This window comes from Macrobrachium nipponense, chromosome 20 (assembly GCF_015104395.2).
Source record: "Macrobrachium nipponense isolate FS-2020 chromosome 20, ASM1510439v2, whole genome shotgun sequence".
NCBI lineage: Eukaryota > Metazoa > Arthropoda > Malacostraca > Decapoda > Palaemonidae > Macrobrachium > Macrobrachium nipponense.
This window is the reverse complement of record NC_061089.1, coordinates 22,499,454-22,519,508: the sequence shown is the minus strand read 5'-3', so window position 1 is coordinate 22,519,508 and position 20,055 is coordinate 22,499,454. Positions and strand designations below refer to the sequence as shown.

Here is a 20,055-nt window from a genome sequence, read left to right as displayed (position 1 = left end):
CCGTCAGGGAGCCTCTTGCTGTGCACTGTAAGCATTACTTAAAGATTTATGCAGCGTCAATTCGGCTTAGTTGCAACTCCTTTCATTCTTTTTAATGTACTCCATTCATATTCTCTTTTCTTCCATCTGACTTTCCTCCTCCTCTTACCATTTTTTTTAATCGTGCAACTGCAAGGTTTTCTTCCTGTTAAACCTTTCAGGCCCTTTTATGTCAATTTCAGCTTCAGCGCTGAATGCCCTCAAAGGTATCCAGCGCTTTGGCTTTGGCCTAAATTCGATATCCTGTTCTCTTCCATTGCAATTCGACAACTAACGAACAAGAGGCAAGATGACTGGTGAGTGGCCTTGGAAAGTTACAATAATCCTGCCCGCCTTATAGCTACATATGGGAATGGTACCATTTTTTAAGAGTAGCGCCAGAAGAGGTTAATCAACAGATGGCGTGTGGAGAAACGAGGTGGATGACGAGCTCGGTCATCTATAGTGGAGAGAGCGTTACAATGATAATCTCACAGTAGATCAAATGTTCAAGATGCACTGGCAATCCAAGTGGACAAGAACAGATAAAGCTTTAGCATCCCTGGATATTCCAAATTCGAAAAAAAAATAATAGAAAGATAATTATTCCTAGAACACTGGTCTTACTATTAATTGTGTTGAAATCAATTGTATGATACCATTAATCGAGTTGAAAACAATTGTATGATATTGTCTTTCTCTTTCAGTTGAGGCCTTCCTGAGACCCCGGCTTTTGGTGATGACACAAAAGAAAATGTTGCCGTAGCAAGTGCCTTTGGCCATATGATAACGGACAGGAACCCTAGAGTGGCATGAAGGATGTAGAAAGCAGCTTCGGGAAGAGGTTTTATTCCAGCATGGTAAGTTTTGTGCAAGATACTTGTATTCTTTTTCTGGCACCTGTTCCAGCATATTCTGATAAAAATGCCACTTATTTTGAGGTATCATATTGCACAATTGCAAGGAATGACTTACACAATTTGAATTGATGTGCTTATTTTAAAACTAGGATGGTAGCGTAGGTCTAATAATCAACAGTCTACATATTAATGTTTCCTACCTTGTCTCTCTCTCTCTCTCTCTCTCTCTCTCTCTCTCTCTCTCTTCTCTCTCTCTCTCTCTCTCTCACACACACACACAAGGTAGTTTCCCCTCGTTTACTGAGACGCAGTGTCTTTGGTAACGTAGTGATGATTCCTTAATTCTGGTGTGATTATTTCGGTGTAGCGTCCAAAAATGTGTAATTAATGAAGAAATGTAAATGTAGATAACTCAATAATTCGGTTCCCATGCCAGGAGAAGGGCATTTGGTCGTAGTTTTCGAAATGTTTCGTGAAAGCTTCCTTGCACGAGCTTTTCGCGGAAAGCATAAATCCAAAGAAGTAGACGAATACAGATAGGGGGAGCCATGATGTTTTTGTATGAGATTCCTTCAAAGTTTTATTTTTCTTCACGCGAATGTCAAGGAATAAATTTTGGTGTGTTTTAATAAATAAACAACTCTGCTTTTTTCTGTATCGTCTTAGTAAGTCTAAAATTCCCCATAATGTAGAGTACATTATTGTTTATCATTTTCACGGGTTTGTGAGTGGCTTCTACTTAAGCTGTAATAATCTAATATATGATATTGCCGTAATGGGTAAATGGAGTTAGGTATAGATACATTTAACTCGTTAGCTGGCATAATCACAGTTATATTTGTTACTGTAATGGGCTAAACTTTATAAGAATAGCGTTTAAAATTTAACTCGTTAGCTGGCATAATCTCGGTTATATTACTGTAATGGGCTAAACTTAAGTTGACAAAGTCATGACCGAAAGGAAATCACTCACTGGCTAGTGGTACATAAAGCTCCATGTAATTTTCAGATAGCTCTATTTTCCTGCTTATTTCCTACTTGCCAGATAGCTCTATTTTCCTACTCGCTTTCCTACTTGCTTTCCTACTTACTCTGTTAATCAAGAGTGTATCCTAGAGCTTACGTGTAGTTAATTCATTACCTCTGCTATATTGCCGTAGGAGAGGTTGTGTCCCTCTCGTAGTAAGTCTTATATCGCGAAGTAGATTAGATATAATAAACCCTGTTAATCTGTCTTTCAGCGCCAAATGTCAGTATGTTGCCTAAGATTGTGATTGACCTATGAAAATTTTGCTAGTCTTCATGAAATGCCCCTTAAACTATACTGTTCAGCAAAATGTACTTTAATCACTAGGTGCTATCAGTAAATTATATTATTTCCTCCTTACTCTCTTGGTTACTACGTAGGTCGTGAGCGAAAACTGTATATACCAGAAAAATTTGACGTTTGGCGTCCTTGTATTAATATTAGGATTTATGGAGTATTATCTATCTAGTACTTTAGTAACCATTATTGTCTTACAGATATTCAATTACTACTACTACCTATAAGGAACTTCCTGAGCTGGCTTAAGGATTGTATGGAAGAGAGTTGTAACCAATCTCCGGACAGTCGTCGCGGAGAAGCTACGGCCTATTTCTTCGAGTGCCACCTGATCATTTTGGTTTGGTTCCCGGCCTGAACATCCTTCAATTACTACTATCTAATGGAGGCGCTCTTCCTCAGCTGGCTTAAGGGATGTGTGGTAAGAGAGTTTTTAACCGACTCCGGACAGTCGTCGCGGAGAAGCTACGGCCTATTTCTTCGAGTGCCACCTGATCATTTTGGTTCCCCGGCCTAACATCTTTAATTACTACTATCTACGAGGACTCTTCTCAGCTGGCTTAAGGAGTGTGTGGAAGAAAGAGTTGTAACCGATCTCCGGACATTCGTCGAGGAGAATCTACGGTTGTTCTAAGAATGCCACCTGGCCATCAAATGCCCTGAACTACCTATGAGGACCCTTCTCAGCTGGCTCAAGGAGTGCATGGAAGAAAGCAGAATTGTATCGTATCTCCGGACATTCGTCGAGGGGAATCTACGGGTTGTTTTAAGAGTGCCCAGTGGGCATCAAGGGCACACATTCGTCGAGGGGAATCTACGGGTTGTTTTAAGAGTGCCCAGTGGGCATCAAGGGCCCGGTGCGCAGTCTCCAAAAAAGTATAACATTTAGATTAGTCGGCAACTGGTTATAATTGCTACAGAATGGTGACGTGTCAAGCTGGATTTTAAAAACCCTACTACTTGGATATTACATTTCCTGGTTATAAAATAGAAAATAAAACTTTTTTCCGTAAAGAACTTCCCTTTATCAGCAGGTAATGGAAACCATTTTAGGACATTTAAAGTACTATCTTTTAGATTAATAGCAACAGTCATAACCGAGAAACTATTATTTTCAAATTTTAAAAATCTGGGAGAGCGGCAGCCGGCTGAGACCCCCACAAAAAAAATTAAAATGTGAGGCGTCCAGAAATTTTTTTTTACAGCCCCGGAGTACTGGCTTCATAATTATTGAAATGGTGTTCCGAAGTCCTGCTGCCTCTTTTAAGTCCTCTTGCTGTCCGTCTTTCTCATTTCCTACTCTCTCTCTCTCTCTCTTTTTGAGTCCTCTTGCTGTCTCTTGAGTCCTCATTTCCTCTCGTGCTGAACAGTATAGAGCCGCTGTTTTCTTTCTCTCTTGCCTGCAAAATAGGAAGATATCTTTATATTAATAATCTAATGAAAATTCAAATTTAATAACTGGTATGACGTACAAATGGGTATTGTACATCTTAAAATTCTGAAGTAATTAAGTGACATTCAAAAATGCCAAGTAAACAATGCAAATGATCAAGGTTTTAGAAAATTAAAAGCAAATGATTTGTAACAACGAAATGACAAAATAATAAAGCAAATTTTACAGAACAGGATAAAAAATACACATCTTAAAGAGTTCTCTTGCTGTCTGTCTCAGTCCTCATTTCCAGCTGTCTCATCTCTTGAGTCCTCTTCGAGTAATCATTTCCTGCTGTCTCGTCTCGAAAGCCCCGTCCACACGGTCGAACTTTGCCCGACAGACTTTGTTAATGTGACGTCAGAAGCGGGAAAAGTCAGAACTTTATCCGCGGTTTTCCGCATCTGACGTCACATCGAACAAAGTCTGTCGGGCAAAGTTCGACCGTGTGGACGGGGCTTTAGAGTCCACATTTCCTGCTGTCTCATCTCTTCGAGTCCTCATTTCCTCTCGTGCTGAACAGTTATTGCCGCTGTTTTCTCTTTCTCTCTCTCTCTCTCTTTCCTGTAAAATAGGAAGAGATGGTATTAATAATCTATATAAAAAATTCAAATTTCATAACTGATATGACTTACAAATGGGTATTGTACATCTTATATTAACAATGCCATTCAAAAATGCAAATCATTAGACTTGTAAACAATGCACATGGTTAAGACTTAGAAAATTAAAAGCAAATGATTTGTAACAACGAAATGACAATATTAATAGCAAATTGTTTTATAATAGTGAACAATGCAACGTTCATACAATGACAAAAGACTATGAAGTAATACGGCTATTTTGAAGAACAGGATGAAAAAAAAAGTAATACTTCTTGCACATTTAGTCTCAATCCCTTGTTAAACAACAATTGAAGGTGTTCCTTGTCAAGCCTTCAAGCGCATCAAGAAGAATAAATCGCAATTGTATACACAAGATAATGTAATTTTTTTACCTGTTCTTTAAAATACTTTAAAATGCCATTGCATGTCATTCAAAATGAATATGAAAAGTTTACAATGCTACCAAGAGAGCCAAAAAAAAAGACAGTCTTAAATTTATCCTGCTCTTTAAAATACGCGATTTTGCTTAAAATATTTTCTTTGCAATATGTCATTTGACATAATTTGAGAAAAGTAAGTCTACAATGCTACCAAAAGTAATTTGCCTCAAAACTAAATCATCAAGCAGTCAATGTTCAAGTTAAACTTAAAAATCTCACTGAAAATGTCTCCTTTCATGTATTGACAAATACAGAATGCCCACTAACATAAGGGATGTTGCAAGTTCGTTAATAGTGCTAAACTGTAACAGTCTAAACACCGTAAGTTAGACTAGGGCTATATAGAACGCTACTTTAAATCAACAGTTTTTAATAACTATGCAAATGCTTGAAATGCATTAAATATGTAAATGCTTTCGAAGGCACTATGCAAATGCTTGAAATGCATTAAATATGTAAATGCTTTCGAATGCACTAAAAACTTTGCAAATGCTTTGGAATGCATTAAAAACATTGCAAAAAAATATCTTTGTTTTATTAACCGTAAATGTTAAAACTTTTTCATTTGTTAAAGTCAAATGTTGAAACCTTTTCATTTGTTAGTCAAATGTTGAAACCTTTTCATTTGTTAGAGTCAAATGTTGAAACCTTTCCATTTGTTAGAGTCAAATGTTAAAACCTTTTCATTTGTTAGAATCAAATGTTTAAACCTTTTCATTTGTCAACAATAAATGTTACTTCAAGCTATATCATCTTTTATCAGTTTGATAACACGGAGGAACAGCCACGTTCATGAATAAATTTAAGAAATATTCGGTGTTTATTTCATCAATTTAATGAAAAGAGCAAATAGGCCAACACTAAACTGTACGTCATTGCTAAATCCAACCCCCCACCCCTTTCCTCTGTCTGCAAAAACCGGAGAGATGTTTAGAGCAACCATATGTCATGACAAGTGCCTTCCATTCAAATCACTGACATCTGTGCCAATATAAGAATCTAACAAAAGAAAAAACGAGAGAGAAAGCGCGCGAGCTTCCATACTTACGTGCAAGTATACGAAATTAAAACTCTTAAAAAAGCAAATTATCTTCTAAAATTCCGAAGGCTACTGTGCGAGTTCTGTGGTGTGTGACAAGCACTGTAAGAATGAGTATAACCAAAAAAGAGCGCTATTGATCCAATCTCACTATTGATCTTTCTAAACAATAACCATGAATTGCATAGACCAATCATCGGTCTACGCAAACAAAATAGTAGGGGTCCAGTGAAGGCTGCTAACGCCTCTGCCTTACGAAAATACCAGGAGTTGCTTAGATTTGCAACAAGTAACAGTGCAGTGAAAGAAGCAGTTCATAACCTAGAGACTTGGCCAACTAAAAACCTCTCTTGAACATCCAGGCGTGATGGTCTACCTTTTTACCAAGTTTAACTGAAATCCCTTCAACGAGGACCTAAAAACATGCAGACAAAAACTAGACCCAACCTTCGTCATCAAGAGACTAATATTTAACTTTACCTATTATTATTATTATTATTATTATTATTACTATTATTTTCATTATTATTATTATTATTATTATTATTATTGTCCGAGTGGAAGGCCTATGACCAGTGAGACATCTTCCGCTGAAGCCAATGACTAAACTAGATGCCGCTAAGGTTTGGTCATTACTGGATAATCAGACCACAAAGTTGCAACAGACCTTAGAGTCAGGTGTGAGAGGATACGTCTCAACAGTGCGAATTCTGATGACTCGAAAATGGTAACTGGATTAAAGAAGATCGACTTGAAACACTCGAGAATAAGTTCTGTTAAAACGCAACCAAGAATACCTTTGAAAAACACTTAAGCCAGTCCCGATGTACGTATTATTTGAATACGACATGGCAAAGTTTTGGCCTGACAAGTGTAGAGTGACCTTGACACCGACTTACAAGTCATTCGTGGTCATCTCACAACCAGGGTTGCCGTTTTGAGGAATTTCGTCTATTAGTGTGGCTTTCTGGTGACATCTGGCAACCCTCCGTGGCTTTTCCGACCACAGGCCACGGCACTGAAGAAAAAAATTCTTCACTTTGCCTTTTTATGTTTTATTATGAAACTAAAGATATAAAAACATATCCTGCTTATTTATACAGATGAATTTTATTGAAATCCTTTATTTTTCTTTGTCAAAAATACTTTATATTAAGCTAGTGACGTGTAGTTTTCTAACACCACGGAAAATAATTCTACATCGGAAAATACGCATTCTAACCATTAAATCATAAATAAAGTATAAAAATCAGATAAACTGCATATTGTAACACAGCTAAAAGCCAATGTTGTGAAGAAAAAACGGCATCACTGCTCACAACTATGGATAGACATCAACTTTACTGCAGAGAAAAGGCAATGTTATAAAAAAAATAAATATGTATTTTATAGATGAAAAGTCGAATGAAGGGCCTATGTTATCCCATAAGAAAGCCCTCGTTTGAACAGCTGTTCCAACATGTTTCACCAAGGGTAGCTACAGTTAAAAAGAGACTGCAGCAAATTAAACTATGAATGGTGGCAGATGAGTATGAAGAGCCTATATTTTCGTCAGCGAAAAAATCACTACCTGCAACCGTCACTGCTTTGGATGATTTTGAACGTGCGTTATTAGATGGACAGTTTTGTCCGTTTATGAAAGTAAGGAACTTCCGACTCTGGACTTGATAAAAGAGGAATTAAAAGAATGTCTTATAATGGATGCCGTGAATCCCTTCGTAAGGTTCTCAAGAAGATAGGATTCAAGTTTAAGAAGATTGGTCGGGGCAAATTTTTCTCGGGAAGGAGAGATGTAGCTGTAGCTCGATCAAGATTTTTTGACAGAGAAAGCCTCGCAAGGAGTCAGGGCAGAAATTCGTGTATCTCAACGCAACTTGGGTCAATCAAACATGCTGTACACACATCCCATCAGGCTACGGGGGTTTGCCAAGCTAGGGATAACGGGGACTACCATAAACATACGAATGCTGAAGTTTTCGAAAAATGGGTTAGGAATCAGTTGCTACCCAACAACCCTCCCATATGTGCAATCGTGATGGGCATCAGAAAAAGTATCCAACCTTATCTTGGGAGAGAGAAGAAATAAAGCATTGGTTGACAGAAAAAGGCTAACAGCCAAGTCATGAATTACTGATAAATGAGCTATATGAACTCGCTAAGCGACGTAGTAATAACCTGGGGAAAAAAGTAAAAGATCGACGAAACTGCAACTGAAGCAGGGCATAAGATGGTAGTACGTCAGCCATCGTACCATTGTCATTACAACCCCATTGAGCTCATATGATCTCAAAAGAAGTCTTGTGTAGCCAAAAAGAATACGTTCAAAGTTGCAGACCTTCAGATTTTATTGCAAGAAGCATTGAACAATGTCACAGCGGAAACCTGGAAGAATGCAGTGGGGCACGTAGAGAAAATTCGAAAAGAGGATGTTCAGCAAGATGTGGCTGTAGACAAGTTGGTTAACACTTTTGTCTTCAACAGTTGATAGTTCTGAAGAAGAGTTATCCGATTATAAAAAGAAAAAAAAAAAAAAAAAAAAAAAAAAAAATAAAAAAAAAATAAAAAAAAAAAAAAAAAAAAAAAAAAAAAGAGGATTAGGCCTACAGGGGAATCACGCTCTAAAAAGCTTTAATAGGTTTAAACTGGAGAGGAAAGCAGTCGCTATTGCTACATTAACTCGCATTATTATCATTATTATCATTATTATTATTATTATTATTATTATTATTATTATTATTATTATTATTATTATTATTATTATTATTATTATTATTATTATTATTATTATTATTCCGAAGATGAACCTTATTCATATGAAACAAGCCCACCACAAGGGCCATTGACAAGAAATGCAAACTTGCAAAGAATATGGTGTTAATGTTAAAGAAGTAACAGAAGGTAGCACGGCATACAGAGGGGGGTCAGTTATAATACAAGAAAATAATTAGATTAATAAATCAAAAATAAATTAAGATAAAATATGAATTTTTTATGGTAGTAATAATGCATTGCATCTTCGTTGGAACTTTAGAAGCTCCAATAGCGCAAAATCCTCTGGGAGACAGTTCCGCAGCCCAACACTGTGAGCAATAAAGAACCTCTGGAACTGAGAAATTCGAAGGCGAGGCCCCCAAGATTCATTTATGGATATTCGGCTATAAAGCCAAACCGTGAGGGCGATTTCAGCCATTCATTGCTTTAGACAGTGAGGAAGAGGAAGTTGGAGTGGTTGGGACAGCAAGACTGAAGTACGGAAGCAGAATGGAGATCAAGTGAAAGATTAAAAAAGTATAGGTGCAGCTTATAGGAGCCGAAAGGATGCTACAAGAACCTTTAGTAATGCCTACAGTGCATGGCGTGAGGTGCACTGACAGCTCTACCCCCAGCCACCGTACGATGGAAAACTATGAAAGTTAATGAAACAGTGTGCATACACACGCATTGCATACACACATTGCATTGTGGGCTCAAGGAATAAAACACACACACACGGAGAGAGAGAGAGAGAGAGAGAGAGAGAGAGAGAGAGAGAGAGAGAGAGAGAGAGAGAGAGAGAGAGAGAGTTAAACTGTTATGATTTGCCACCTACTCTCACGTATTTGAACTTTCAGTTGTAAAAAAAATAAATAAAGTTCTGTGACCAGATTAAGTAAAACTTTGCTTGGAACAGGACCAGAATGCAAGCCAAATAACACTGCCTATAGAAAAACTAACTATCACAGAATACTGATAACTGTTGGTCAACGAGAAGAATCACCAAGCGCTGTACAAATGAAGTTTGTTCACTATCTTATGCATAATTTCATCTCATTCCTAACAAAGAAGCGACTACCACCCAGAGTTCATTTTTTCCACAACAGTTAGAATACTTAAAGTTAAATTTAATTTCTTTTCCAGTCTTCCAAAAACCTCTGCTCTTTCCCCGCTCAGGTTCTAACCACCATCATGGGTTGCAACGAGGCCCGACGGCCGAAGGAAGGGAAAAGAATAATGGCAACCGCTCATTTTACCAACTAAAGAAATGTTCTTAACACAAGCTCTAGTATTTAACAAATCATGAGGAAAAGCACTGGAAAAAAACTTAAAAACATGACAAGTGTTTTGCATAACCACTTTATACCGAACAGCATATTAACCACTTTATACCGAACAGCATATTCTGAGGACGTCTACCTCCTTATGGAGGCCTACGGAAATAATTGCCATGCCACCATGGGAGACACAGGCCTAATGATTATACAAGACTATAATAAGGTAAAGAGGACACAGGATGAATACTACGTACGTAAAAGCAGCACTCACAACAACCATTAATTGTGAAAGACCATACAAATTCTTTCTAGAGTCCTAGAACAATCTGTCATATGCAATTTTCTGTCCAAGCAATAGTTCCAAGCTCTATCATGGAAATTCCTGGAACGGTATAGCGGTGCAAGCCCCACAAAAATGCTGCAAGTTTTCACAATTAACAACCATTTGCACTAGTGCGAGAGGCAGTCAGTATGTCACTAACGCTGCGGCATGAAAGCTAATAGTCAGCCAGCCATGTAGACAAATCTGTAAACAGCAAAAAGGAGCCAATGAAAAGGAATCGCCCACCAAAAAGCTCTCCTACATCAGGTTTAAACTGAACGGGAATACAGCCATTGCTGCTCCTGTAACGGTGGTATTAATTATTATTGTTATTGTTAGTTATTATTATTATTATTATTGTTATTATTATTATTATTATTATTATTATTATTATTATTATTCAATAAGATGAACCCCTATCCATACGGAATAGCAAAAATGGTCATTTAAACTTGAAATTCAAACTTATAAAGAATTGGGTGTTCATTCTAAAGAAATAACCATGCAATATGAAATACAGAAAGAAGAGATCAGTTATTAAAAACAATAGGTTAACAAATTAGATCAAAATTTGTGATTAAAATAAATAAGGAAAATTGTTTTTGGGTGGTAATACGTTAGATTTTCGCTTGAACTTCTCCGGTTCCAATTGCATAACATCGTCAAGAGAACTGATCCACAGTCCAACGGTGTGAGGGTTATAGGGCCTCTGGAGCGGAGAAGTTCAACAGTGAGGCACATTTATTTACCCTTGATTCATTTATAGCAATTCGAGTCTAAAGAAGGCGTTGAAATGGCTGGATAACAAGACTGAAGTAAGGAAGAAGAATAAAGATCAAGTAAAAGGTCTAAAAGTGTAGGTACAGCTTATAAGCGCAGAAAGGACCCTGCAAGCAACCTTTAGGAATGCCTACAGTGCACCGCGTGAGGTGCACTTACAGCACTAGGACCCCAAGGAGGAAACCTATTTAAGTCTAGTGAAACAGTGTGCCGAATCTAAGTAGCTCACAAACCCACTATAATACACACAAATTGCATTGTGGGCTCAAAGAGAGAGAGAGAGAGAGAGAGAGATTTCAAACTATTATCCGGGGTTTCATTTTCGCTTGGTTTGGTTTTATGTACTACAGCCCTCCACAGGGATGATTCCCTCTCTGGCGGACCCCTTGTACGTTTTCAAAATAAGCATCTTCTTATATTTTATAATATAATTGTAAAGGTAAACAAGCATGAGATGTGACGCATGTATCTAAGGTTTATAGCACTGAAACGACTGTCCCAATTCTAAGAAATACAAGTAATGTCCTATCTCAAAAATAGGCACTTATATGAAAATGGTGCATCGCGTTACAGTAATAAGTAATATAATCAAAGATAAATGAAACTCTCCTCAACACTAAACTCAGTAAATAAATCACATCTTTATTACAGCATCTGCATACGAACCTACACAATGTTAGATCAACAATTACTCAAACCACAAGAATACTACGAATGCAATTCGGACAGAGATGAATATCATGACAAGTAAGAGAAAGGCTAATCATAGCAAGAACACAACATGGTTTAGGAATATGAACACAAATATTAAAATCCATTTCTATAAAAGTCTAATAAGACCAACAATGGAATATCCGCCAATACCCACGTGTTTAGCATCGGCTTCCAATATAAGGGCATTACGAAAACTCCAAAATAAGATACTACGGTCAGTAATGAGAAACAATGATGATGATGATACTGAATACATTAAGACAAAAAATACAAAGTAGACCCAATTAATCAGAGGATATACAGACTGGCAGCGAAAATATGGAGTTAACTAGTTCAATGCAATGGAGAATTAACGCAGGAATCGGAAGCAGAAAAGAGAAACTACCCAAACAACACAAACCGCAGATGGTGGAGAAGAGTATCTTCATATATTCATCGCGATGAACCTCAACCATTATTCTAATATGAAATGTCTTTAGGGAAACGTAATTTGTAGAATTTACTGCGTAAACATATTGCGAAATCAGTATTATAACAGCTAATATTAAGATAAAAATAAGAAAAATTGCAACCTTATTTAAAAAGAAGTATACTATTAAGAAATTTAAAAATGCAATCTGAACAACTTACTATTAAAATAATGCCAAATCATTATTGTAATATATTAAGGCCATAGTAAGAAAAATTGTACCTTTATCCTTGCAACCTTATTTAAAAAGTATACTATTAAAATCTAAAAATGCAATCTGAATAATTCACTATATTAATATGCGTAGTGCCAAACCATTATTGTAACATGTTAATATTAAGGCTAGTAAGAAAAATTGTACCTTTGTCCAAATAAAATTATGGCTTAACCACACTTACATTACTGTTACTAATACTTAACTTTCTAAACTATTCCTTGCCATGGTTAGCTAGCTAACTGCCCTCATTCTTCTTTCACCCATCATAATTATCAGTTTTAAAAGAAATTGAGAATAAGGCTATACCATTGCACAACAAAATAACAAAACAAACTGACCGATTTCTTTGGGGATGAAGAACATCTGAAGGGCTAACCTCACAGAACCGCGTATAATCCTGATGAGGAGCCCTTGTTTCAAAAGATATGTTCAAACACTCATTTCAATCATGTTTGCTTTGAGAGCCGAATACAAATGAAAATGCATATTTATGGTGAATGAATAGATTTATTTGTTTTAACAGAAACTTATAGAAAGTTAGCTCTTGTAAAAGTCTTCACGAGTACAGAAAAAAAAAACTTCGTATCCCATAGGATATTGACCTTAAGTCTACATTTTACAAGTGTTTGAGCGGCCGCTCGTTTTCAGTTGTGGAGCCTAATGTATTAATAAATATACAGAGGAAAATAAAAATAATATATACGTGCAGGCAAGCTGCAGAGAGAGAGAGAGAGAGAGAGAGAGAGAGAGAGAGAGAGAGAGAGAGAGAGAGAGAGAAATTTTCTACTAATCTAAAATTCTCGCCCCCAGAATGGTCAGTAACTGGAACCACTTCAATATTTAATATAATAACAAAAAAACGTGACTAATACCCATTCCTTGAGTTACGAACTTAAGAAGGAAAAGTGATTTTTTATTTTTATTTTTGTTAGATTAGGAAGCTAAACAAGACAAAATATTTATATATTAGATAAGCGATTGGTCCTAGGCCAACCTAGTCAACTTTTGACTGCTCCTGAACAATCGAGAGAGAGAGAGAGAGAGAGAGAGAGAGAGAGCGCGTTGTACTACCCTTACAGTAAAACGCTTTTGGTAATTAACTTAATTTATTTTTACAAAATGTTCTCGTATTTTTATGTCCAAGCGAAAGGAGAAAAAGGGATACAATTAAAAATGGATAAAGATCTTTTTAATTTTCATTACAGTTTAAACTCGATGGCTACTCTAACCCGATGATTTCTATCACAAATCAAGGCTCTAGAGATACGACGTACCTTCCACGTGAAGATAATCTATTTAGTAATATATTTATCATCAGGCAGATTTAAATGACAGTTCCCTATCGGATTTAGCTGCTTTGACGAAATTTATTCTATTTTTCAACGTTTCCCGACCTTACCCATTGTACAATCAACTAAAGCTTTCTATAGCACTATACTCAGGCTTACGTGTAAACAGTACTTCAACTTCTCGTATCTTGTATTCGTATCTTGTAAGGATATACGAGTCAATGAACACGGATTTGAAAAGATTTCCCTGATAGCGAAGGCTAATTTTGTACTACGTCTCAGATATTCATGTGGCAGTGTAAGATACGAAACACACTCTTAGCCCTACGGGCTTCTGTTACTAATGTCCTTGAGATTAAATGGGTACAAATAATTCGAGCTGATTGTTCAAGGACAAAACTAAGACCTGGTTGGTGGAATTTTTATCTAATTTGAATAAATCTCCACTTTCTCTCCGTATTTTACAAATCTAATAAATAACAGGTGATATTTGATTGTTAACTATCCAAAAACGGTATATACAGCATGGATTATGTATTAATTGACAGTCATTACTTAAAACTAACGATGCATTCAAACAAGCTCGTTTCAATAGACCCAGGGTCAATTCTAAAAGAAACAATAAATTAGCCAATTTCACACATTTTGCTTCCGGGCGTGCATCTTTCCTCTCGCCTTACACTAAATTATCTTCAAAATTCATAATTTAACATGGACCGGGCCCCCATTCTTTGTGTGTGTATTAAGACACTGTTCACACATGGCGGATGCAAAGTCAATGACAGAGCATAGGGGTGTTCACATGCAACCTCGCGGTTCGAGATACAAAAGTTTACTTGTGTCTGTTCATATGGACAGCGCGGATTTGCCTGCGCTACAAGTCAAAATGGAAGACTAGTTGCTTTGACACCGACTTTTTTTTTCCTTTTTCTTTTTAGAAGTTGCAAAACGTCCAGCCATTTGGGACATGAGATGATTCAGAATGATTATTACAAAATAGCAAAGGAAACGAGTTGGGCGGAACTACTTGGAAGTATCTGCTATTCTGGTAAAAACAAAGGAAACAAAATCGTAGTTAAGTTATACACACTTTTTTTTATTGAATATTTAAGTTTATACTCTTCACATTATATCTGTGTATAAGCGGTTCAACTCTGCCATCATGAATGAAATATCATCACATCATCATCGTGGCTATCACTCGATTCGAGTATGAATGCTCTGGGATGTCGTTACTGATGGGTTCTTTCGTGGCTAATGAGACCAATTCTCGAGCCACGTACTCTCTCATAATTGGGTCATGTGTTGTTAGGTGGGAGTGGAGACTGTGGATGGAATGAAATACTATACTGCAAATTGATCCCTTGCTGAGGTAGCAACATGCTTCCTCGGTATATTTCCTTCAGATAGGTTTATCAGTGGTTTTGAAATAGCAAATCTTTCTACCTATAGGCATCTCTTGCCCTTTCAAAATTATGCAAAATAATACATGCTTGTATTATATTCTCAACAAAACGCGTGTTATATTGATAGGTCTCGAATACACTCCATTTATATCAGCGAAAGTAAATAGTAAAATTATTTTATGATCATTCTGAAATAAATGAAGAATCTGGGCTCATTTTCTCACAGTTTTGGGTATAGTCTTTTGAACATACAGTAAGCATGTTATTCCCACCATAGTGTGGACATTCACCACTTTTTGCATCCGCGCAGTTCCAAAAACATTGGTTTTGAGCAATTCTATGGAAACTTAAAACGACAGAGAGAGAGAGAGAGAGAGAGAGAGAGAGAGATATCACACTACAATTTTACTACAAGCAGAATAAAGCTGGTAGCTACATGACATTGTAGGCTACTGTGCGCCTGTAAAACCGCATTGATGTTCTAACCTAGACCCATGCAAGATCAACCTTATCCTTTGCCTCATAAAGGCGTAATTAACGAAAATCAAATCACCACCAGTAAAATGTTGACACTATTATAATTATGACCAGCATTATTTTGTTAGCCGAAGGAGGACTCTAGATCATTCGCAGACTGGGGCTTAGCCCTATCTCTTCTCTAATAATTTGCAGCCTGCAACGACGCCGTCCTTAGTATATAGTATAAAATCCCCAAGTCCTATGGGCAACCAACAGACAGAAAACGAACCAAACAAAATACAATTTCCTTGACAGAAGCAATGACAACATCCAAGTCTAAATATACCAAGTACAATTAAAGGTATCTTTTGTCCTTGCAAAATGTACCTACAGAAACTTTGAGCATTAAAGGGTATCACCGACTGCAAAAGTTTCATAATTCCTATAAAAAAACATGTGAATGAAACCCTGAATTCATATCTATCTGCTCCAGAGCAAATGAGTAATATTTCTTAATACGTAAAAAAAAAAATAAATAAATAAATAAATAACTAGCCACCGGCACACTTACTCAAGATCAAATCTTTTGACCGAGTACCTACCGTGTTTGCTACATAACTCCCACTGGCATTCAAATCTGTCACTTCCCTTCATTCTCTCTCGGAATATGCGATGTGACAGCATTACCTATTCCACCATGCCGAAGTCTTTCCTGACTCGTCAGCTTAGGCCTATAGCTATTTTGGTAGTTCAAGGCTTCAACTTACCGTTCTGCTGCTGTATAATTGATTAATCCTCGACTGTTGCAAATAACTGACGACCTTAACTATCAAGAAACGCCTCGGCTCGCTTGGGAAGAGGAGATCCACCATCCGCACCCTGCTGGTTATTATAAGTTATAACGACGAACTTGCTCTCCGCTCTCCACCGGCAAAAAAAAAAAAAAAAAAAAAAAAAAAAAAAAAAAAAAAAAAAAAAAAAAGACTACAAGAAACAACCTCTCTTTCTCTCTCTCTCTCTCTAACCCTACTCCTCCTCACTTTCTTCCCCAACCCCAACTGGTTCCATGCAACGTAAAAGCACCATACAAACCCACCCCAACTCGTCTGCTGATTGAATCACTTACTATAGGAGAACCATTCCTAAGACACTCATGACAGAATCTTTCTATCAGTCGCTGACTTTAAGGAAATGTAAAAAAATAATATTGGTGTCGGTGAATTTAAGATGAATAACAATGTAAAAATAACAAACACAAGTGAATAGATAATATTATAATAATAATAACAATAACAACAGAACCAGCAAACTCAGAGGTTAAATTCGAGCCCCACCTCAACTAACACCTCCCCCGCAACCCCATTTTCCAGCTAAGCCCAATCGGGGGGAGGGGGAGTCATTTCAGATTCTTGTTTGGTTGGGGGTGGGGGGTTTGGCAAGGTAAGGTATTTCAGCAAAAATTATATGCTCCCACTACTGTTTATTTATATCATCATCACTGGTAGCTATAAGTAGATAGACAAGGGTCAAGAAACGTAATATTTCGGAGAAATTTTAAATATTTATGATTGCATATTTAAAAAGAAAATATGACTTTTTTTACATTTTAATGAAAATATACTTTATAAATCAAATTAGTGCCATCGGCTGGCAAGGACGGGCATTAATGAAAATGATTAAATAACTGCATCATTAGTGTAATGGAATTTATATTATGATTATGAAATAAAAATAAATAATGTTGATCATTTAAGTACCATAATAAAAATAAAATACAAAAGTAATAATGTTAATTTGAGTACCAAAATCAAAATACAATAATATAAGATAATGTCGATAATTTGAGTACCTAAATCAACATACAATAAGATTTTTGAATTACATTCCTGTACAGAATTAAAATGGCAAACCAGCTGCTGTTACTTCTTGGGGCTTGGGGGCGGGGTGTGGGGGCAACTTGAGTCTTGGGGGTGCCGGGCAGTGGCCATCCCCAGCCCCCACTAAATGACACCCCTGAGCCCATCGACTAGGCTAAAAGATCTTCTTAATGCCTAGTCAAGTCATACAAGACCTTAAATGAAAGTTTATGCAAAAAGGAAAATGACTGGAGATAGAAAGAAAATTAAAGTTTTAAACATTTGGAGAGATAATGGAGGAAGAGACGATGTGCTTCGGTCTGAATAGCAGACGACTAACTAAGAAAAATAAAAAAAAAATATCTAAGGAAAGAGTAAGACCAGAGACAATACAGAAATAAGCAATGAAATCATGTATGGCTTTTCATGGAAAAAGGGAGACGTTTGAAGGCACAATGAATCTGATATATATTAAATATAGCTACAGTTTTCAAAGTCTGTAATTAAACTTGTAAGGCCCATGCTTCCGTGCCTTACTTTTTTAAAAATAAAGATTAATCTCTCATGTCTTTGTAATTAAGTGACCACGACTGGGATGCCTACCAAATCAAGCACGGCCACAAAAAAATGAGTTTTCTATATTGGAAGTTACCTAAAAACAGTTAGTTTGTTTGTTTGGTGTTTTAACGTTGCATGGAACCAATGGTTATTCAGCAACGGACCAACGGCTTTACGTGACTTCCGAACCACGTCGAGAGTGAACTTCTATCACCAGAAATACACATCTCTATGAATTTCCGAGAATCGAACTCGCGGCCACCGAGGTGACAGGCAACAACCAAACCAAACACGCCACTGAGGCGCTTATAAACAGTTAGTACATGATATAGACACCTTCACAAGAGGCAAGTTTGAGAAAAGTCTCTGCCACTTATTAGAGTAATACTATATAAGGGATGGATAAGCCAATCGAATTCAGAGGGGAAGTCCAGTTGGCATCTATACAGGAGACCCAACTTCCCTGAAGCAGAATTCGATCCTTGCAGGCAAGCCACTGGTTAGTTCAACGCCCGAAATCCGCAAATATGTCAGGGAATGTAGGTATTTCTAAATTATTAAAACATTATTTTTAAAAACAACTGAGTGGGTGCAGAGGAAGAGTTAGGAACTGTTAACATAAGCAGAGTTGAGATTCCGATGATGGGAAGAAATGATGCGATGATGAGACTTACGAGAACTTATATGAGGAGGGAGAGAGAGAGAGAGAGAGAGAGAGAGAGAGAGAGAGAGAGAGAGAGAGAGAGAGAATTTGTATTGCCAGAATTACTACCATTTGGTTCTACAGATCTGTGAAATCTCATTGGAATCCAGAGGACTTTTCACCGCCTTGGAATCCGTCAGTCTTCGATTCCCAGAGGCTAGGGAGAAGCCCCATTCGCATGTCTAAAGATATACCTCTGTGAAGCACCAACTTCAGTCTCCAGGAATAGGATCCTTCAAATCGTTTTCAGAAACAGGACAGTATTTATTAGAAAAGCAGAATTAAAGGTAAAGATTTATCAAATTCAGAGGGTGATGAATTGCACACATGAAAATAAGGCCCACATCCCTTAAAGTCACCTTTGTCAGGGGAAGGACCTCTTCAGAGGCTGTTTCCCTGGAGGAAGGCAGTTTTCCTGTCAGGCTCGGGAGGCGGGCCTGGGGAGGACCTGAACCACAAGGCTGAGGGGACTCGGTGCCCCCTAAGAAGCCATCCCTTAAGAGGACCTTTGTTAGGGGAAGGACCTCCTCAGAGTCTACTTCCTTGGAAGAAGGTAGGTTTTCTGTCAGGTTAGGGAAGCGGGCCTGGGGAGGACCTACACCACAAGGGTACTGGGACCCAAGGTACCCCTAGGAAAACCATCCTTTAAAGGCACCCTGCCAGGGGAAGGACTTCCTCAGAGGCTGCTTCTCTGGAGGGAAGCAGATTTCCTGTCAGGCTAGGGAAGCGGTCCTGGGGAGGACTTGAACCACAAGGCTGAGGGGACCCAAGTCGCCCTAAGGCTTGTCATTCCTTAAGGGTACCTTTGCCAAGAGAAGAACCTCCTCAGAGACTCATGGCACCCTAGGGAAATAGGAGAGCTTTGTTAGGAGGACCTTCTCAGAGGTGCTACTTCCTGGAGTGGCAGGTTCCTGTCAGGCTAGGGAAGCAGGCCTGGGGAGGACCTGCATCACAAGGATAAGCAGACCCAGGACGACCTTAGGGGAAGGACCTCTTCAGAGTCTGTTTCCCTGGAGGAAGAGGGGTTTCCTGCACAGCTAGGGAAGCAGACCTGGGGAGGACCTGAACCACAAGGGTGAGGGACTAAAGGTGGGCAATGGAAACCATTCTTCAAGGGCACCTTTGTCAGGGGAAGGACCTCCTAAGAGTGCTTCCCAAGAGGAATTTTCCCATAGATGTTACCAAGTATGAAACAACAAAATACCGTTTGAAGTGAAGATCATACAAGAAGAAAACAAATTTGAAAAAGAACTAAAGACTCTCCTATTTTGCAGGAGCTACGATGCTGAAGAGAAAACACTAAAAGACAACTATGAAATATGAGAAGCAACTTTGAAAACGTACAAGGGACAGCCAGAGATGGAACCCTCCCTGTGGAAGGCTGTACATTGAACCAAAGTGAAAGTGAATACCAGGACCTTTCCCTGAGTAAAAAGCCCGACGTCGTCTTAGTAATCCATAGAATTTTCTTTAAAATGATCTCATTATGTTTCCCACACCAAAATTACTGTGGATATTAAGTTAGTACATCTA

The 20,055-nt window shown here is 37.7% G+C and overlaps 1 long non-coding RNA gene across 2 annotated transcripts in view; it reads left to right on the top strand.

The window, feature by feature from the left end:
* Positions 1–4,019, top strand: part of LOC135223510 (uncharacterized) — a 757,812-nt gene extending 753,793 nt beyond the window's left edge. The window contains exons 5-7 of one of the 2 annotated variants that reach the window (XR_010316520.1): positions 726–878; positions 2,403–2,468; positions 2,633–4,019. This is a non-coding gene — a long non-coding RNA (uncharacterized LOC135223510). Of the gene's footprint in view, positions 1–725; positions 879–2,402; positions 2,540–2,632 lie in introns of those variants that run through there. The other variant, XR_010316519.1, reaches the window with a different exon arrangement.
* The last annotated feature ends 16,036 nt before the right edge of the window (positions 4,020–20,055 follow it).